The following is a 22404-nucleotide window of genomic DNA, read 5'->3' on the forward strand; positions in this document are numbered from 1 at the left end:
TGGAATTAGGATTCAGATTAATATGATGTCAAAATGCAAAAAAACTCTTCAATGCATATGATCTTAGAACATTTATTTTGAAAATATCTTTATCAGGTTCTCCCATTCTGGCTCCCAGACATCACTGTGGTAATGTTAACAATCAACAGGGACTTGAACTGTTGGCATATTAAAAAAAAAATTAAGCTCATGGTTTGCCTGGTTTTGCTACTCAAATGACACATGTACCAGTTGTGGAAATGGTTTCATTTTGTTCTGTTACTGAATGGATTTGTAAGAGCATTTAGAGGATGTCTGAGAATTTGTAGAGTAATTCTGAGATTCTTATTGCAGTTGGAAGATTGTAACTTGACCTCTGTGTGGAGCAGCAGAGCCTGCAGTGCAGCAGTTTCCATTTGGAGAAGAAAGCTGCGTTTACAAGAATAGCTTCGTTTCTCAAAAAAAATCAGCTCCATGCTTTTGATGAAGACTTGCACTCCACCATTTGAGGTAGGTAGTCTGATAAGCTAAACATAGTTATCTAGTATTGTGGATATGCCTGTAAAATAAAAGGTTATTTTTTGCACAGTATTTTCAATGACATAAAACCAAAAAAAATACTAACAGGAATATGATTTCAAATGCAATATGAGATATGGCTTGTCTGGATGTATTTACCTAATAAAAAATCATACACTTCAAACTGTTTGCTGTTGCAATGTATTTTACAGCCTTTGTTGTTTTAATCAGTGTTCCCTCACAATTGTACTTGACCTATATTATTTTAGAATAGATTTCAATTTTTTTCTGATTCACATTTCCAGTACCTTTATATTTGTGAGAAATACATTGATACATTAAAAGCCTACACTTGAACTACAAATTGTAAAGGCTGTTTTTTGCAGAATTGGGAATTATGAAGTAATGTATTTGCTGGCTTTTGACAGTTCTGTCATTTACTACTTACTGCTGTTTGGTAATGTTTAGTAGCATGTGCCACTAGGGCCATGTTGTGCACAATCCAATTCTGAAGATGTGTGTTTTTCATAAATTCAATGCTCTAGGTTGATTTATGTGCATCTTATGTGCACCTGATTGCAATAGCAATAGCAAAGTAGTTGTTTGATTGCTGATGAAAATTCGTACTGCTGTATACTTTGGTATCCCAGGGACTGTAGTTACAAGGAAGTTGAATCATTTAATCTTGGCTATTGAGGACTTTACCATTCTTCATGGAATGAAATACACTATTTTAAAATGATTTTGTTTGCAACAAGTTTTGTCGATATACTATTTCATAGTAAGCAGACTTGGATTAATTTTACTCTGATTGGAATTTTCCTACTTGGCAGATCTGTGCCCACCTGCTTACGGGCACATTCAGAGCTCGCTTCCTGGCCATTAAATTTTAATGTGCTTGCGGATTCCCCATATCATTAGGCACACAGTAAGGCTAGTTATAGCCCCACATTTTATTTTAATTGCGCCCCCCCCCCCCGCCATAATGGGACTGGAGCACCTCAGCACCTTAGTTACACTGTGCGACTGAAGCAGTTGCTGAACTGACATATATTTTTAAAAGTAATTCCCTACTGGTCCTTTTTTTTCCCTCTTCCCTCCCACCCCCCCCCCCCAGCACACATACACGCACACACACACACACACACACACACACACTGCCTCCAAAAGATTCCCTGTGCAATATTTAAATCAGGTTTGCCAGTACACTGAAGTTTTACTCAATGTCATGTCAAACCCAAGGTATGAAACTGCTTTCACCAGGGGCCTGATAGCCCTTTGCTCAAATTTGAAACTGCTTCATATTGATGGTAAACTTGCAGTATTATCACACCCAAAGAAATATGTATTTACTATAAATTGTCATACAATGCCCTGTTAAGGAAGTCCTAGAAAGAGATAATATTTCATAGTTTGTCCAAATATAATGTTCTCAAGCCAGAATCAGTTTCAGTGTTGGACTGAAGGAGGAATTACACCCTGTTTACATAAAGCATGGCACAAATAAATTACTATATAAATTTAGTGCAACCAATACCTTTTCCAACTAGGAAATGTGTTTTGACATAAGCAGTCGTGGCATTGCATGTGAATAATTTGGGAACTTGGCTTTATCGTGAAAGTAGCAGTTTCATTTTCATCTCATTGTGGAAGTAGATTGAACTGTGGTATTGACTGCAGTGTTTGTGATCACGCAAAAAATGAAAATGACTGACTGCTATGATTATTCCACAATGAAGTAACTTTTCATACTAACAGACAGTTCTGTAAATCACAGTGCAGTCTGTCACTACCTTAATCAATCAATCGCATGTATTTATAAAAGCACTAAGCTATATTTTGAAAGAACTAAAAATACTGGAAACAAAAAGCTACAGCACTGTTTGTGTAAGAGACCTTAATGGTACTAGAATTGCAGAGGAAAGTCTACTTTATTAATCTAATTGACATATATAACTTAATATATATATTAACGTTCTTCATAAACATCTGCTTTCCTTCAGCATAATGGTTACACAATGTTTCATAAAGATAGAACTATAACTTTTGCGTTTGGGGATAGCAAATTTTCTAATTAAAGTACTTTCCTTAAGCAAATGGCATCTGATTAGTATAATTCCTATGATCTCCCTTTTACCAATCCACCAGATTTTATAAAGCTGGGTACCACAATTTTTACTTTGATAAAACCTGTAAGGACTGTTGCCAGTGTATAGAAAGAAGTGTGTTTCAAAACGGCTACAACAACATGGGGCAGGGCCCATTAACATGTAGGAATAGTTTGAACAATAGGGCAGGGTCCATTAACATGTAGGAACAGTTTCAATAATGGGGCAGGGCCCATTAACATGTAGTAACAGTTTCAATATTGGGGCAGGGTCCATTAACATGTAGGAACAGTTTCAATAATGGGGCAGGGCCCATTAACATGTAGGAACAGTTTCAACAATGGGGCAGGGCCCATTAACATGTAGGAACAGTTTCAATATTGGGGCAGGGCTCATTAACATGTAGTAACAGTTTCAATAATGGGGTAGGGCCCATTAACATGTAGGAACAGTTTCAACAATGGGGCAGGGCCAATTAACATGCAAGAACAGTTTCAATATTGGGGCAGGGCCAATTAACATGCAAGAACAGTTTCAATATTGGGGCAGGGCCCATTAACATGTAAATGCATTAATGACATAGCAGTTAATTCCCAGTTTAGGCATGCAAAGGTTTAGCTTGTTAATGCTCTGTCTGCCTTACAGTGCTGCCGATTGTGTTAGCCTGCTTTTGTAGGAGATGTGAAGTAAATACAGCAACACTAGTGCCTCTGGCAGTGTGGAGCTGATTTTTTTTTCTCATGACCATCGGCAGCAACTATTAAAAGCTGTTATTTCTGGTGCTGGCTAACACTGGCTCCTATTTTTATTGCACATGGGCAGGCTGATTACTGCCCATACAGGCCAGGAATATAATTTGTGTGACACTCGAGCTCCAGAATCTAGCCCCCACTGCAAACTGTGCAGACTCCAAAGCATCGGCAGCCATGACAAATGGAACTGCTTCTGTTTATCGTGCCTACTGATGCAGTACTGACAGCACTTGAGCAATGATGTGAATTGATTGCTGCAGTTACACTGCTGCTGCACATCACTGTGAAATGGGGAAGGCAGAGTTCTGCACATGTGCACTCGAGCATATTCACAAAGCATTCAATCAAAGAATGTTACAGCACAGAAACCAGTCATTCGACACGTCATGTTTGTGCTGGAATCTTTCTCTATATGAGCCACTTATTGAATCCAACTCTCCTGCTTGGTCCCACACTATTTATATAATGTTGCAAGCAAAAAGAATTTATGAACTCTGCTGTGTGGCAAACAAATTTCTAACCAACTAAAGAACTTTTTTTTATCCTCCCTTTTTGTGGTTATCTTTATTTTACATTTGTGCCCTCTAGTTACCACCTCACTAACTATCACTATTTACCTTAACATAACCCTTCGTAACCATGACAACCTTTATCAGGCCACTCCTTGACCTTTCCCAGTCTACTGGAAAAAAGCCCCAACTGCTTAAGTCTATTTCGTAGTTGAGGAAAAAGAAGCCTGGTCTTGTCCAGGGACCCGTCCTGTAAAGTGCACGAGTACATATCCATGATAGTCGGATCAGGGTTGGCTGTGTTTCCATGTCAGCTTCAGTCTTGTTGGACAGCCTAGCCTCCATGTTGGAAAAAAATAATAATACACTATCAAAGTGCATTATTAAAGTGGGTCATTACCACTACTATCAATTCAATTAAATTAATGGCCCAGAAATTCGGGTCAGGGGCTTCCTGCGGGTGCAAGCCCCCGACCTGCACTTACCTTGTGCACCGGCAGTTGAGCTGTAGGGCCCCGTGGATTTCCGATCCGGGGCCTGGTCCAGCTGCCGGAGCGCAGTGCTTGCGTATCCCAGGGGCGCAGTTAGTTCAATGCATCCCCTGGGATCACGTGGGCCATGGGCAGCTAATCGGAGCAGGGAATGCTCCATTCATAAGTCTGACAGGAAGACCTGTCAAGACTTATAAATACTACGGCCCCAAAATAGCACTAAACCTTCAAATATTTTTTTTTTTAAATCACATTTTTTAAATAAACTATAAATTACATGAAATAACTATTTTAAACAATAATTTAAAACTTTGAAAAAAATAATTTTATATTCTAACGGGGCTAAAAATAAACTTACCTTGCTTTAAAGTATTTAAAAATAATAAACCTGTGGAAAAAATGTTTTAATTTTAATTAATTCACCACTTACCTTGTAAAAAGCAGGCCTTACGCCTGCTTTTTACATTTCTAAATTCTGCAGACTTACCCTCACGGGAAAACCTGTAAAAAAAAACGAAGTTCCATGCGCACGCGTAGCCTCCCCCGTGCACGCGTTCGACCTCTGAAACTGGCACTTCCATCGGGCCTACCGGTGAGTACCCCGTGCGTACTCACCCGTGGAGACCCGAATTTCTGGGCCATTGTTAATAATTGCTGCTACAAATTATTTGGAAAAAAGCAATCGTGATTGGGTTCCCAATCCATAACCTATGCTGCCATATTCATCTCATCTCTGAAGCTACACAATAGGAATTGAGGAATCTAGCAGAAAGAAATGGCAAGAGTTCAGGCATTCAGCCATAAAGTGTTTTCACTATTCAAGTTAGTCCAGGTGTACCTTGTAATACAGCCTTGTCAGGCCTGCCACATTTCTTAGCCTGCCTATATTTCTCGTTATGCTACATGAAATAAGTCTTAGCATGCAGTACTAGCCATGCTAAGCCTCATTTACGCTATTTGGCTCCTAATAGAATTTTCATAACTCTTGGCTGTTAAATTTCAAATGATTTGAGAGTATGTGTAGAAGTGCCTGCTTTCTCAAAACAATTAAAACTACTCCCAACAAAAACGCAAAATACTGCAGATGTTGGAAATCTGAAATAAAAACAGAAAATGCTGGAAATACTCAGCAAGTCAGGCAGCATCTGAGTAGAGTTTCAGGTCAATGACTTTCACCAGAATGAAACTACTCTCTAACTTTTTATAGAATCATAGAATGGTTACAGCACAGGAGGCTGCCATTCAGCCCATTGAGCCTACGCAAGCTCTCTGCAAGAGCACTTCAGCTAGTCCCACTCCCCCGCCCTTTCCCCGTAGCCCTGCAAATATTTTTCCTTCAGGTACATATCCAATTCCCTTTTGAAAGCCACCATTAAATTTGCCTCCATCGCCCTTTCAAGCAGTACATTCTGTAGGGGGGCATCCTTTTCGGGGTTTACGGTAATTTACCTTCCTTTACCTGGTTTACGGTAATTCACCTGGTCAGGCAGCCTTTTGCTACTACACTCTGACCAATCCCAAACAGCGGTTTTGAATCGCTAAACCCACCCTTCCAGTTCTGACTGGAGGACTTATAATTAATGATATATTAAAATGGACAACTGGTCTGGATGTGAGAAAATCAACTTTTATTAAACTAAAGAAAACTAAACCACACGATTTTAGTAATCACTGTACAATTGCTTAAATGGGAGGAAGACAGATGGCAAAACGAGGGATAAATGGCTACAATGTTAATTAAACAATCTTAGCAATTTCCCTTAAATTAGCACCCCCCCCCTTTAACTCCTTACTAGATTGCCTTGCTGAGGAGTCAGAAACCTGCTCACCTGTGGTCCAAGGAAAATAACCATGGTGTGGAGTTGCCGGTGTTGGACTGGGGTGGACAAATGTAAGAAATCACACAACACCAGGTTATAGTCCAACAGCTTTATTTGAAATCACAAGCTTTCGGAGCACTGCTCCTTCGTCAGTGTGATTTCTTACAAGGAAAACAAGAGAGAGAGATAGCTTCTCAGGAGCTATCTTTATATCCTGCGAGCTCCTGCTGTTTGGTGCTGAAAGGGTCTGTGTGCAAAATTCACGCCGAAAAGGTTCGAATACACAAAAGAAAGGCCATGATTGGCTGACTCAAATGGGCTTGGAGTGGTTTGTCCCGCCCACATCCAAAGTTTCTGGGCTAACAAAAGGGAGTAATGGGTGATTCAAAAACCCATTCATTCCCAACTGTTCTCTTTCAAAAGTCCTTTTCCGGAGTTTTGGTGTGTCTCATTGTGTGTGATGGGTACTGAATGGAGTTGGATTGCTAGGCAAACAGAAGCCTATTGTCCTGTGGTCACCATAACCGCAACCTAAGTGGATAATCCCTTATGTCAATAAACAAACATCGATTGCTTCTGTAGAGAAGGGAAACTCCCTTTGATTGGCAGGTCTTTCTCACAGACACACTAAAAGCTATACAAGCTTCTTCCTTTCTGTACTTGGCCATGCTTTTCTGACGGCCAAGTTTAAACCCCTTTGCAATTTACCAAACTCCAGGGAACAATTTTATTAATAAAATGTACTGTCTTAAAGTGTGCAAGTTTTTCCACGAAGTTCCTCGATTCCGGTGTTGTCCATCTCAATGCAGCCTTTTGCGGTTCTGGGCACATTTTAAAACATTGTCCAACCCAGAGACAATTTCCACGATGTAGATTAATATCTCCTATAGCTTCGGGGTTGAGGGGATTTTGCAAACCCCTACATTCCACCCTTTGGATACTTCCAACTTGCTTGTAGTATCCATTTGAAGAAAGTGAGCAAAACTTTCTGACCCCTGACAAAGAACCATCCCCTGTATTTACCTATAGCTACCTACCACTGATCCCCTGACTCATCTATTCCCCTCAAATTCGAGAAAAACCGTGGTATGGTAGGCATCTATAGATACATCGACTACAAAATATTACAACAAGGGGTCTCATACCCCTGCACCACTTGTTACATTATAACATATTACAAAATGTTGCAATCTTGGTTATACAATGTAATCAAAATGATCCCAAGCAAGGAGAGGGTCCTACGCCTCTGCACAGCTTGGAACTGTAAAACAAAATACAAAAAAAATCTCTATTAAACATGTGAAACAAAATGCTGAAATAAACCCCGACCATCACGTGCCAATGATGGGTCATGAAATTCGAGTGGGTATTGCTCCTCCCACCCAGGCAGTAAATGTTCCTTCCACCCCCACCCCCCCTTTAATGGTCTTAAACCTTTTAAAAACAGAAGAATGGATTTTACAGAACAGTCTGCTCCACCAGCCCCGAGCTGTTCCCTTGTCCCTTTGTGGAGGCGGGGTACACCTCATGTTTGAATTACCTTGGCACAGACCGAGACCGGGGAGTATGGGATCGCGACTCCCAGTCCCTCCCCCTCCCGTCTTCCCTCGACTGGCTGCAGAAAATGATGGGTGCCTGTGTGGCGGCTCTCCCTGGCCCCACACTCAAACTTGGATCCCAGATCCGGCCACCCACTCATCCTCCCCAGCCACACTTACTCTCTAACTTTTTCCGTGGGCCCCCGGTGAGTTCCTCCCTTCCCCGAACTCACCCATGCAACTCTTGGGTTGCCCCCTCCCCTTTACAATCTTTCCCGGGCCGTCACCACCCACTCCCGGAGAATGCATCCCTATCTGACAAGGCGCCCGCGCTTCCCCACCATGACTCCTCAACAGCGAGGTCTCCTGCAAGTGAAATTCGGTCAGGATAGTGCTGGGTTGGGGGCTGTGCCCCACCCAGCTGGGGCCATCTCTTCCGCGTAGGAGGAGTAGGCAAGTTCCTCCGGACCCTGTCCGGTTTCTCCCGAAGGTCGCTGCGGGGTCTCCTCCTGGATTCGTCCAGTGGCGAGGTGATCCCCAACATTCTGTATCCATATCTTCATTCGATGTCCAGCTCAGGCTGGGTGAGCAGGGCTGCTCCTTGGTCCATTCTCCTGTAAAAACTTAAAAGGATGTGCAGCCTGGTCTCTCACTGACCTGCTGCCTTAGGTGGAGACATGGTCGGGTCCCTCAACCTCGGACCAAAATAAAAGCATTTGGCACACTTGTAAACTTAAACTTTAAACTTAAACTCAAAACTACAAAATGTTAATTCTAAACTTAAAATTCACCTTAAAAGCACGCTATATTCAAAATGATAATCAAACCAAAGCTATAATACAAATGCCGCCCGTCTCCGGACAGCCAGGCTAATCTCTGGCACTGTCGCAGATTACTGCTGCCTGCAGCGAAGCTGGACTGCCTTCTGCTTCTGGTCCCTTGCAGCTTATGGCTGCTGATTGGGGACCCCTGTGTTTGGTTTCCTCCCGGGCTCGGGAGAACGCTCTCTGTGGCAGGTACTCTGGTGACCATCTTTTCTTGGGCTTGCGGACCCGCTGAGATCTTCTGAGGGGCGTCTCTGTGGGGGAATCTTTGGCTGGTGGACCCTGAGCCTGGGTCACAGCCCTAGCTGGCTGGGAACCTTCTCCCCCTGGTACAAACAGCCCGGACAGTATAATATACCTGGCAGCCTGCTGGTACTCTGGGTTTGTCTCCCTTTCCCTACCCACTCCTGTGCTGGGGGCAGATATTGCCTCACCACCCGCTGCTGATGGCTGAAAAACTTCCTCTCCAGGTCCAAAACCTGGTACCAGCTCCCCTGCAAGAGGAATTGCTATCCCTGCCACCCCAGGGTCCCGCATCATGGGGGGGACCACTCTAGAAGCAGGCTGGGAAGCTTGTTCCTTCAAGCAGGTGACTGCACCTGCACGATTCTCCTCCCCGGAGTCCCCCGGCAGAGGCTGTGAAACCTCTGTATCCAAACAGGCGGCTGCGCCTGCGTGAGAAAACTGAGAAAGAGCTGCTGTGGTCCTGCAGGCAACTGCGCCTGCGTGAATCTCCTCCCCGGAGTCCCGCGACAGAGGCTGTGAAGCCTCTGTCTTCAAACAGGCGGCTGCGCCTGCGTGAGAAAACTGAGAAAGAGCCGCTGTGGTCCCGCAGGCAACTGCGCCTACGCGTTCGATTTGGCTGAAAAGGGTAGGAAGAACCGCTGGGTCTTCCAAGCAAGTTACTGTGCCTGCGCGTATAGATTGGGAAACAGGGACCTTTAAACGGCCGACTGCGCCTGCGCGCTCGGCCTCACGGAGAAAAGGAGTCGCTGGGGGTTCCGAGTCCGCGGCTGTGCCTGCGCGAACCCGGTGTTGGGAAATCTCTCCCCTCAGGCACGTGACTGCACCTGCATGGGAAAACTGAAAAGGAGCCGCTTGGGTCACGGGCTGGGGAACCGCGCCTGCGCGAGCAGTCTCTGTGAATGGATTTGCAGCAGCCTGCAGATTTCTAACCTCAGGTTGCTGTTTCTCTGTTTCTGAGCCACATAACTTGTTCAAATTTAAACTTTGACCAAAACTTAGGTCCCACTGGGGCAGGGGAAGTGTCCCAATTTGTGGGCTGGACAACATTTCCCTGGAAACAAGCCACAGCGCCTGTCTTTACAGGCTGTGAACTTGAACTTGTCTTGTCAGATTTATACAATTTTCCTGATTTTCCCTGTGTCCCATCCCTGCCTGTAATCGCTGCCACTGGCCCGGACACATATGGGTCCCAGAAAGTGCCTGCACGTGCACCCTCCTTGGCCAGCCTACCGGCCAGTCATTGTGGGGAGGCAGAGGTGGGCGAGGGGGCTGCAGCACCACTGATGGCTGCTACCTTTCCCTGGTTGGTCACGAGAGACCGCATTGCCTCCAGTAGCGACTCGACTGAGGCGGGGGAAGTTCCTGTCTCTACCCTTTGAGTTGGGGCTGCGGAGGTCCCGGCTTTATTGTCTCTCCCATGCTTTTTACAATCCCTGCGCCAGTGGCCCTCCTCCCCGCACTTGTAACAAGTGACCTTGTTCTGTGAGGGACGGCTCCCCTCCTGGCGCCACTCTTTCTTATATTGAGCCCTAGGTTTAACCTCGTGGACTTTACCCTTTTGCTGGGGGGTCTCACTATTCCTCCCGTTCCTATATGCTACCGTGAGCTGCCGGATTACAGTCTCTTCGGTTACTAGGGGGTCTCGGTGGTCAAACCAAGTATCAGCTTTTACTTTTATCTGGGGTAGGCAATTGGACACCAGGCAACGAAGCCATTGGGTCTGCTGCCTCTCATTCAGGTGTGCCCTATTTTGTCCCCCTGTACACGCGCTGTTGTAGACTGGCCACATCCTGTCTGCAAATGCCTGTGGGGTCTCCCCTTCCTTCTGCAGGGTTTTCCCTACGCGATCGGACGGATTGCCGTCGTTCGCACCCATGGCTTCCAGTATTTCCTCCTTCAGGTCCTCAAAACCCTTCTGCCCTCTCTTCGCCTCATCTGAAAGGGTCTGATAGAGCTTGCTATCCACAGAGAAAAGCAACATTTTGGCTTTCTCTTCATCATCACAGCTGTTAACACCAGCTGCCTGTTCTACTTGTTAGAAGTGCATTGAGGGGTCTCCCTTTTCAGAGAGCATGGGAATATGTTTCACCAGGCCTCTGAGCTGTTGGGTATCATAGGGTCCCAGGTAGGTATGCTGAACAGCCCCTGGGTTATTATCGCTCACGGGCGGACCGTACCTCCGTTGTCGGAGGGGGTACACTGGTCCTGGTCCTCGCCTGCCTAGCGGAACCTGCTGGCATTCGACTACCACCCCATTGTCCACCCCTTCTTGCTGCCAGAGCTCCTCAAAACCCAGAGCTGTGGGCTGCTGCCTTGGGATCTCTAATTCCCTAGCCAGCCTTTCCCTGGGTGTTGCCTGTGGGGCGGTTTGATTTGGGCTGCTGGTAAAATCCGGCTGACCTGCCTTCGGGCCGATCAGGTAAATCATCCCCCTTGCTCCTTTTAAAGCCATGTTAAGGCTTTCTATCTCTGCCCTACAGGGGCCATGATCTGCTTCACTAAAACCTTTAGTCGCAGGCCAGCTTATAAGCTGCTGTAACTTCTGAGATGAGGCGGACATTCTCTTCCCGTAGTCTCATCTCGCTATCTCTGGCCTCAGCGGCTTCCTGCACAAGGCGCTCTATCTCTGCCTGGCATTTTTCCAACTCTGACTCCTGATTCTTGGCCTCTGTCACCTGCTCCTGCTTTCTCATCTCACCCTTCTTAACCCAGCCACCTATGCAACAATAGGTCCGCTTACATGCTGCCGCTAACATCTGCAGGGCTACCCACAAACTGAAAGCAAGAAACGCAAAAGCTGATGCTTTCTCCAGATCCAGACCACTCATCATATCAAAAACTGCCTCCAGTCTTGCCGCGGTCGCCAATTTGTAGGGGGCATCCTTTTCGGGGTTTACGGTAATTTACCTTCCTTTACCTGGTTTACGGTAATTCACCTGGTCAGGCAGCCTTTTGCTACTACACTCTGACCAATCCCAAACAGCGGTTTCAAATCGCTAAACCCACCCTTCCAGTTCTGACTGGAGGACTTATAATTAATGATATATTAAAACGGACAACTGGTCTGGATGTGAGAAAATCGACTTTTATTAAACTAAAGAAAACTACACCACACGATTTTAGTAATCACTGTACAATTGCTTAAATGGGGGAAGACAGATGGCAAAACGAGGGATAAAGGGCTACAATGTTAATTAAATAATCTTAGCAATTTCACTTAAATTAGCACCCCCCCCCCTTTAACTCCTTACTAGATTGCCTTGCTGAGGAGTCAGAAACCTGCTCACCTGTGGTCCAAGGAAAATAACCATGGTGTGGAGATGCCGGTGTTGGACTGGGGTGGACAAATGTAAGAAATCACACAACACCAGGTTATAGTCCAACAGCTTTATTTGAAATCACAAGCTTTCGGAGCACTGCTCCTTCATCAGTGTGATTTCTTACAAGGAAAATAAGAGAGAGAGATAGCTTCTCAGGAGCTATCTTTATATCCTGCGAGCTCCTGCTGTTTGGTGCTGAAAGGGTCTGTGTGCAAAATTCGCGCCGAAAAGGTTCGAATACACAAAAGAAAGGCCATGATTGGCTGACTCAAATGGGCTTGGAGTGGTTTGTCCCGCCCACATCCAAAGTTTCTGGGCTAACAAAAGGGAGTAATGGGTGATTCAAAAACCCATTCATTCCCAACTGTTCTCTTTCAAAAGTCCTTTTCCGGAGTTTTGGTGTGTCTCATTGTGTGTGAAGGGTACTGAATGGAGTTGGATTGCTAGGCAAACAGAAGCCCATTGTCCTGTGGTCACCATAACTGCAACCTAAGTGGATAATCCCTTATGTCAATAAACAAACATCGATTGCTTCTGTAGAGAAGGGAAACTCCCTTTGATTGGCAGGTCTTTCTCACAGACACACTACAAGCTGTACAAGCTGCTTCCTTTCTGTACTTGGCCATGTTTTTCTGACGGCCAAGTTTAAACCCCTTTGCAATTTACCAAACTCCAGGGAACAATTTTATTAATAAAATGTACTGTCTTAAAGTGTGCAAATTTTTCCACGAAGTTCCTCGATTCCGGTGTTGTCCATCTCAAAGCAGCCTTTTGCGGTTCTGGGCACATTTTAAAACATTGTCCAACCCAGGGACAATTTCCACGATGTAGATTAATATCTCCAGTAGCTTCGTGGTTGAGGGGATTTTGCGATCTACATTCCACCTTTGGATACTTCCAACTTGCTTGTAGTATCCATTTGAAGAAAGTGAGCAAAACTTTCTGACCCCCGACAAACAACCATCCCCTGTATTTACCTATAGCTACCTACCACTGATCCCCCGACTCATCTATTCCCCTCAAATTCGAGAAAAACCGTGGTATGGTAGGCATCTACAGATACATCGACTTCAAAATGTTACAACAAGGGGTCTCATACCCCTGCACCACTTGTTACATTATAACATATTACAAAATGTTGCAATCTTGGTTATACAATGTAATCAAAATGATCCCAAGCAAGGAGAGGGTCCTACGCCTCTGCACAGCTTGGAACTGTAAAACAAAATACAAAAAAAATCTCTATTAAACATGTGAAACAAAATGCTGAAATAAACCCCGACCATCACGTGCCAATGATGGGTCATGAAATTCGAGTGGGTATTGCTCCTCCCACCCAGGCAGTAAATGTTCCTTCCACCCCCACCCCCCCCCCACTTTAATGGTCTTAAACCTTTTAAAAACAGAAGAATGGGTTTTACAGAACAGTCTGCTCCACCAGCCCCGAGCTGTTCCCTTGTCCCTTTGTGGAGGCGGGGTACACCTCATGTTTAAATGACCTTGGCACAGACCGAGACTGGGGAGTATGGGATCGTGACTCCCAGTCCCTCCCCCTCCCGTCTTCCCTTGACTGGCTGCAGAAAATGATGGGTGCCTGTGTGGCGGCTCTCCCTGGCCCCACACTCAAACTTGGATCCCAGATCCGGCCACCCACTCATCCTCCCCAGCCACACTTACACTCTAACTTTTCCCGTGGGCCCCCGGTGAGCTCCTCCCTTCCCCGAACTCACCCACGCAACTCTTGAGTCGCCCCCTCCCCTTTACAATCCCCCCCCTTTAACTCCTTACTAGATTGCCTTGCTGAGGAATCAGAAACCTGCTCACCTGTGGGCCAAGGAAAATAAGAGAGAGAGATAGCTTCTCAGGAGCTATCTTTATATCCTGCGAGCTCCTGCTGTTTGGCGCTGAAAGGGTCTGTGTGCAAAATTCGCGCCGAAAAGTTTCGAATACATTAAAGAAAGGCCATGATTGTCTGACTCAAATGGGCTTGGAGTGGTTTGTCCTGCCCACATCTGGAGTTTCTGGGCTAACAAAAGGGAGTAATGGGTGATTCAAAAACCCATTCATTCCCAACTGTTCTCTTTCAAAACTCCTTTCCCGGAGTTTCGGTGTGTCACATTGCGTGTGAAGGGTACTGAATTGAGTTGGATTGCTAGGCAAACAGAAGCCCATTGTCCTGTGGTCACCGGATCCGCAACCTAAGTGGATAATCCCTTATGTCAATAAACAAACATCGATTGCTTCTGTAGAGAAGGGAAACTCCCTTTGATTGGCAGGTCTTTCTCACAGACACACTACAAGCTGTACAAGCTGCTTCCTTTTTGTACTTGGCCATGTTTTTCTGACGGCCAAGTTTAAACCCCTTTGCAATTTACCAAACTCCAGGGAACAATTTTATTCATAAAATGTACTGTCTTAAAGTGTGCGAATTTTTCCACGAAGTTCCTCGATTCCGGTGTTGTCCATCTCAACGCAGCCTTTTGCAGTTCTGGGCACGTTTTAAAACATTGTCCAACCCAGAGACAATTTCCACGATGTAGATGAATATCTCCAGCAGCTTCGGGGTTGAGGGGATTTTGCGAACGCCTACAATTCCAGATCCTAACCACTCGTTGCATAAAAAAAGTTTTTCCTCATATCACCTTTGGTTCTTCTGCCAATCACCTTAAATCTATGTCCTCTGGCTCTTGACCCTTCTGCCAATAGGAACAGTTTCTCTCTATCTACTCTGTCTAGACCCCTCATGATTTTGAACACCTCTATCAAATCTCCTCTCAAACGTCTCTGCTCCAAGGAGAACAAACCCAGCTTCTCTAGTCTATCCACATAACTGAAGTCCATCATCCCTGGAACCATTCTTGTAAATCTTTTCTGCACCCTCTCCAAGGCCTTCACATCATTCCTAAAGTGCGGTGCCCAAAATTGGGCGCAATACTCCAGTTGAGGCCGAACCAGTGCTTTATAAAGGTTCATCATAACTTCCTTGCTTTTGTAATCTGTGCGTCTATTTATGAAGCCCAGGATCCATTATGCTTTTTTAACTGCTTTTTCAGCGTGCCCTGCCACCTTCAACGATTTGTGCACATATACCCCCAGGTCTCTCTGCTCATGCACCCCCTTTAGAATTGTACCCTTTAGTTTATATTGCCTTTCCTCTTTCTTCCTACCAAAATGTATCACTTTGCACTTTCCTGCATTAAATTTCATCTGCCACATAGAATCACAGAAAGTTACAGCACGGAAGGAGGCCATTTCAGCCCATCGTGTCCGTGCCGGCCAACAAAGAGCTATCCAGCCTAATTCCACTTCCCAGCTCTTGGTCCGTAGCCCTGCAGGTTAGAGCATCCCAAGTGCACATCCAAGTACTTTTTAAATGTGGTTAGGGTTCCTGCCTCTACCATCCTTTCAGGCAGTGAGTTCCAGACCCCCACAACCCTCTGGGTGAAGAAATTTCCCCTCAAATCCCCTCTAAACCTTCCACCAATTACTTTAAATCTGTGCCCCCTGGTTTTTGACCCCTCTGCTAAGGTAAATAGGTCCTTTCTATCCACTTTATCTATGCCCCTCATAATTTTATACACCTCAATAAGGTCTCCCCTCAGCCTCCTCTGTTCCAAGGAAAACACACCCAGCCTATCCAGTCTTTCCTCATAGCTAAGATTTTCTACTCCCGACAACATCCTTGTAAATCTCCTCTGTACCCTCTCTAGTGCAATCACATCTTTCCTGTAATGTGGTGACCAGAACTGCACACAGTACTCTAGCTGAGGCCTAACGAGTGTTTTATACAGTTGAAGCATAACCCCCCTGCTCTTGTATTCTATGCCACGGCTAATAAAGGCAAGCATTCCGTATGCCTTCTTAACCACCTTATCTACCTGGCCTGCTACATTCAGGGATCTGTGGACATGTACTCCAAGGTCCCTTTGTTCCTCTACACTACTCGGTGTCCTACCATTTAATGTGTATTCCCTTTCCTTGTTAGCTCTTCCCAAATGCATTACCTCACACTTCTCCGGATTGAATTCCATTTGCCACTTTTCTGCCCACTTGACCAATTTATTGATATCTTCCTGCAGTCTAAAGCTTCCTTCTTCAGTATCAACCACACAGCCGATTTTAGTATCATCTGCAAACTTCTTAATCATACCCCCTATATTCAAGTCTAGATCATTGATATATACCACAAAAAGCAACAAAAAATATACCACAAAGTACTGAGCCCTGTGGAACCCCACTGGAAACAGCTTTCCAGTCACAAAAACACCCATCAACCATTACCCTCTGCTTCCTGTCTCTGAGCCAGTTTTGAATCCAACTTGACACTTTGCCCTGGATCCCATGGGCTTTTAACTTTGTGACCAGTCTGCCATGTGGAACCTTATCAAAAGCCTTGCTAAAGTCTATATACTCGACATCAAATGCCCTAACCTCATCTACCCTCCTTGTTAGCTCCTCAAAAAATTCAATCAAGTTTGTCAGACACGGCCTTCCCTTAACAAATCCGTGCTAACTATCCTTGATTAGTTCCTGTCTTTCTAAATGAAGATTTATCCTGTCCTTCAGAATTCTTTCCAATAATTTTCCCACCACCGAGGTTAGGCTGACTGGCCTGTAATTACTCGGTCTATCCTTTTCTCCCTTTTTAAACAAGGGTACCACATTAGCAGTCCTCCAGTCCTCCGGCACCACACCTGAAGCCAGAGAGGATTGAAAAATAATGGTCAGGGCCTCTGCTATTTCCTCTTTTGCTTCGCTTAACAGCCTGGGATACATTTCATCCAGGCCTGGGGATTTATCCACTTTTAAAGCTGCTAAACCCCTTAATACTTCCTCTCTCACTATGTTTATTTCATCTAATATTTCACACTCCTCCCCCTCTGATAGCAATGTCTGCTTCGCCCCTCTCCTTTGTGAAAACAGACGCAAAGTATTCATTAAAAACCCTACCAATGTCTCCCGCCTCCACACACAGATTACCCTCATGATCTCTAATAGATCCTACCCTTTCCCTCTTACTCTTAATATATTTATAAAACATCTTTGGGTTTTCCTTGATTTTACGTGCCAAGAATTTTTCATGCTCTCTCTTTGCTTTCCTAATATCCTTTTTAATTGCACCCCTGCACTTTCTGTTATCCTCTAAAGATTCTGGAGTATTTAGCCCTCGGTATCTGTCATAAGCCTCCCATTTTTTCCTTTATCCTACCCTGTATGTCTCTAGACATCCAGGGGGCTCTAGATTTGTTAGTCCCACCTTTTTTCTTTAAGGACACATATTTGGTCTGAACCCTCCGGATCTCTTCCTTGAATGCCTCCCACTGTTCTAACACTGATTTACCTTCAAGTAGCAGTTTCCAGTTCACTATGGCTAAATCCCCTCTGAGCTTGGCAAAAATTTGCTTTTCCCCAATTTAGAATTTTTATTCCTGGTCCATCCTTGTCCTTTTCCATAACTACCTTAAATCTAACAGAATTATGGTCACTAGCACCAAAATGCTCCCCCACTGATACGCCTTCTACCTGCCCAGCTTCATTCCCTAAAACTAAGTCCAGAACCTCCCCCTCCCTTGTTGGGCTTGCTACATACAGGAAACTCTTTCGTATCCAGCACCGACGGGACCGGGATGGTGCCGGTTGATTAAAATTTCCGGATGATGGAGAGGGTTATCTACCGAGGCTATTTTTAACAAACAAAGAGTCGGACTCCTGTTATTGAGGTGTTCGGACTTCTGACAGTGCCAAGAAGCCGAGTAGTGGCAGTTTGGAGAACTGCCCCCACTGACTAACTTGGCCACCGCGGGAGACTCGGACTCGGCAACATTTCCGGTTATTGAGGTGTTTTCGGAGTATGAATTTTGCCGGTTAATAGAGCATTCCGGATATTTAGGTGCTGTTTAAATGAGAGTTTCCTGTACTGGCTAAAAAGGTTCTCCTGGATGCATTTTAGGAATTCTGCACCCTTTATATCCTTCACACTAATTTTATCCCAGTTAGTATTGGGGTAGTTGAAATCCCCTACTATTCCTGCCCTATAGTTTTTGCACTTCTCAGAAATTTGTCTACATATTTGTTCTTCTATCTCCCTCTCACTGTTTGGAGGTCTGTAGTACACTCCCAGCAGTGTGATCGCCCCTTTTTTATTTTCAATTCAACCCATATGGCCTCGTTTGATGATTTCTCCAGCATATCATCCCTCCTCACAGCTGTAATTGTTTCTTTAATCAATACCGCGACCCCCCCTCCCTTTTTACCTCCCTCTCTATCCCGTCTGAAAATCCGGTAACCAGGAATGTTGAGCTGCCGTACCTGCCCCTCTTTCAGCCACGTCTCTGTAATAGCTATAATATCATAGTCCCAAGTATCTACCTGTGCCCTCAGCTCATCTGCCTTTTTCGCTCTGCTCCTTGCATTGAAGTATACACCATTTAGTACAGGCAAACCTCCTTGTTGACTACTATCTAGCCCTTGATTCCTCTGTCCTTCCAATTTACTTTCTACATTTTTGTTTTCCAATTCCCTCCCTATTGACTCTATACTTAGGTTCCCATCCCCCTGCCAAGCTAGATTAAACCCTCACCAACAGCACTAGCAAACCCTCCCGCGAGGATATTAGTCCCGTTCCCATTGAGCTGCAACCCATCTGGCTTGTACAGGTCCCACCTCCCCCAGAAATAGTTCTAATTCCTCAGGAATCTAAAGCCCTCCCTCCTACACCATCTCTCCAGCCACGCATTCATCTGTTCTATCTTCCTATTTCTGTACTCACTAGCACGTGGCACTGGTAGTAATCCGTAGATTACTACCTTTGAGGTCCTGCTTTTTAAACTCTTTCCTGGCTCCCTAAACTCTGCCTGCAGGACCTCATCCCTCTTCCTAACTATGTCGTTGGTACCGATATGGACCACGACCTCTGGCTGTTCACCCTCCCCCCTCAGAATGCCCTGCAGCCGTTCAGTGACATCCTTGACCCTGGAACCAGGGAGGCAACATACCATCCTGGCGTCACGTCTGCAGCCGCAGAAATGCCTGTCTACTCCCCTAACTATTGAATCCCCTATCACTATTGCTCTCCCTCTCCTCTTCCCCCCTGCCTGTGAAGCTGGGCCTTTCATGGTGCTGTGGACTTGGCTCTGGCTGCACTCCCCAGAGTAACCATCGCCCTCACCAGTACTCAGCACCCAATACTGGTTGGTGAGTAAGATGGGCTCAGGGGACTCCTGCACTACCTGCCTGGTCCTCCTCTTCTGTCTGACGGTCACCCATTCTCTCTCTGCCTGTACACTCTTAAGCTGCAGGATGACCACCTCCCGAAATATGCTATCCACGTAGCTCTCAGCTTCGCGGATGCACAGCAATGACTGCAGCCGCCGCTCAAGCTCCGTAACCCGGTGCTTGAGCTGCTGTAGCTGGCGACACTTCCCGCACATGTGATCGTCCAGACCACGGGAAGTGACCAGGACTTCCCACATGGCACAGGATGTGCATTCCACGGGTGTGAACTGCCCTGCCATACCTCTAATTAACAGACTATTTACTAACCTAGCTGGAATAAACTTAAAAACTTTAAGAAAGCCAAGTAAAAACACTTACCAGATACTCACCAATCAGCTCCCTCTTTTTGAACATTTAGTTTTTAATCCCAGCTCTTTATCTTGGGCATTGGTTTAAATTAAGAGAGAAATACTGATCAACCAATCACTTCCCTGCTTTCCTGTGATGTCACGCCTTGTTTTTGTTGTCAGGTCCGCTGCCTCCGCTCTCGGGGCTCGCTCTGCCTGCGCTCTTTATATCATCAGGCTCTGATCTTGCTCTCTCTCAGGCCCGCTGCTTCTGATGCCTCCGCTCTCGGGGCTCATTCTGCCGTGCTCTTTATATCTTAAGGCTCCGCTCTCGCTCCCTCTCAGGCCTGCTGCCTCCGCTCTCTCTGGTCCGCTGCTTCCGCGTGTCTGCCCGTTCCACCAGCCTGTCTATGTCCTCTTGAAATCTATGACTATCCTCCTCACTGTTCACTATACTTAAGTTTTGTGTCATATGCAAGTTTTGAGATTGTGCCCTGTACACCCACATCCAAGTCATTAATATATTTCAAGAAAAGCAGTGGCTCTAGTGCCGACCCCTGGGGAACACCACTGTGTACCTTCCTCCAGTCCGATAAACAACTGTTCACCACTACTGGCACTATTGGCGAGAATGAGGAACTTAAAGAAATTATTATTAGTAAAAAAATCATAATCCCATGTGGTGACTTGTGCCTGCAACTCACCAATTTTATTTATCACGCTCCGTGCATTTACATACAAGCACTCCAAACCCATCTTAGACTGCTTCGCATTTGCCCCCTGTCTGATCCCTCCCATTTCTGAACTATTCTTTGCTCTAGTGCTATGTGTCTCTCCCAATCCACTGTGCACCTTGTTTCTCCTCATCTAATGTTTCATTCTGGTGCCCCTCCCCCCAGCCAAATTAGTTTAAATACTCCCCCAGTTGGAGGCTGCAAAACTGCACCTAAAGGAAAATTATACAACAAATAACATAAGTTTCACAGTATTTGGAAGTGAAGAGAAAGATAAGAAAGTTAGTTCTGATAAAGGGTTCCACTTGAAACGTTAACCTACTTTTTGCTTTCAGATGTCAATTAATATGCTATGCATTTCCAGCATTTTCTGTGGGGTTTTTTCATTAAGGGAAAGGAAATTCTGTTTGTTTAAAACTACATTTACAAAAGCCAGGGAGTGCACTACACATATATGTAATTTATATAAATATATTTAATGAAGTCATTTTAATGTGTTTGGATTGCATTAAGGTGATAGGTAACAGTAATTTTGGAAAAGTCTCCTCTTTCCTTTCAAGTTTTTCAAGAATTCTGGAAGAGATTAAAGTCATAACATGCACCAGATCCTACAAGGCATTAACTAATATGAGGTAAGTGTCCTAAGCAAATGTTTTGTATTCGTAAAGCAATATAATATTTGTCAGAAATAACCCCTGTACTTGGTCAAATTCATCTAGAATTTGTCCTGGATAATTTTTTCAACTAAAATGTGATAATTAATTATCACAATAGCGATTTGTCTTTGGAGTTTTATTGCTGTTCGAGAAAATACTCATCTCTGGTTTCAATGTTATCAAGATAGAAACTTTACTGCATCTAATATGAGTAATTGCTTTTTGAGTCTACGCAGTGTGAAGAGTAAGAGGATTATTTACAGCTGGAGGTTGTAATTAATGCTTGCTGCTGCAGATTCTTCAAAGCTTCTTAATAACAGTTTCATTTTCAAATGATAGGATATTCACTGAATAATGGATGAAATACTGTTATTTACAACTTGATTTGAAAAGCAAAGTGCGACATTGGTCTATTTTAGCTCATCTACAAAATGAGTACAAAAGACTTGTGGCATCTCTCTGCTTTTCTTCTATTTCAGCTGATCGGAAATTGTTTTGTTAAATTCTCCGTATATTTTCCTTTGTCTGAAAAGTATTAAGTTTTAAATTGCTACTTTATTTTAAAGCTCCATGGTATCTAATTCAAAGACGTTTTGATATCCTGATCAATTGTTTGAAGGTGCAATTAGTTTAATACTAATTGGCTGTAATCTTCCTTTGTTCTTTTCTTTGTGCTATTTGGTACTAAAATAAGGTCAATTGGTACAATTGGCTCATGATATTTAGCTTGCTGAGGAGTTTACTTTCAGAAATGTACAATAAAAAACCTCTAGTGCTAGGCTAGTTTGCAAGCTCCTGTTCATCTTCAGCTGTCTGACTGGCACCAGTTCTGATGTAATAGTTGGAACCTGCAGGTGAAATTGGTGCCAGTCAAATAAAACCATTCCTTTAAATTGCAGATATTAAGCAGAAAAAAGTAAAGGTTTTCAGCTTCAATTTGTGATTTTATTTTAGCATCTATGTTGAAATCGGCACATTAAATGGTAGGAATGATGTGAGTTTGTGCCATTCATATAATTATTTGAATATTAATAATGTACATGTTTGTAAAATGTCACAAATCATGGCAATGGTGCGAAAGATAAAAAATGATGCATCGTTTGTGAAGTGCAGTGTAACATCAAATGTTGAAAATCAAGCCTCAGCTATCTTTATTAAGTTGACAAATATTGGCTAAAGAAATGCTCTTTGTCTTAAATTTGTTTTGATAAGTATTCACGTTGTTGTGCACTCTTTTTTGTTTTGAAGATTCAACTTTATCAGGAATGTCAACCATTTTAGGCAGATGTCTTTGTTATGATAAATATGAATGCTTTTGTGCCCGACTAAAAAAAATATTAGCCCAG

At 44.3% G+C, this 22404-nt stretch overlaps 1 long non-coding RNA gene across 1 annotated transcript in view; it reads left to right on the forward strand.

Annotated features, from left to right (window-relative positions):
- The first annotated feature begins 206 nt into the window (after nt 1–206).
- Nucleotides 207–22404, forward strand: part of LOC147114021 (uncharacterized) — a 40226-nt gene continuing 18028 nt past the window's right edge. The window contains exons 1-2 of the long non-coding RNA XR_015079336.1: nt 207–489; nt 20963–21034. This is a non-coding gene — a long non-coding RNA (uncharacterized LOC147114021). The remainder of the gene's footprint in view (nt 490–20962; nt 21035–22404) is intronic.

This window comes from Somniosus microcephalus, chromosome 8 (genome assembly GCF_052327205.1).
Source record: "Somniosus microcephalus isolate GS21.2 chromosome 8, FLI_Smic_1.0, whole genome shotgun sequence".
NCBI lineage: Eukaryota > Metazoa > Chordata > Chondrichthyes > Squaliformes > Somniosidae > Somniosus > Somniosus microcephalus.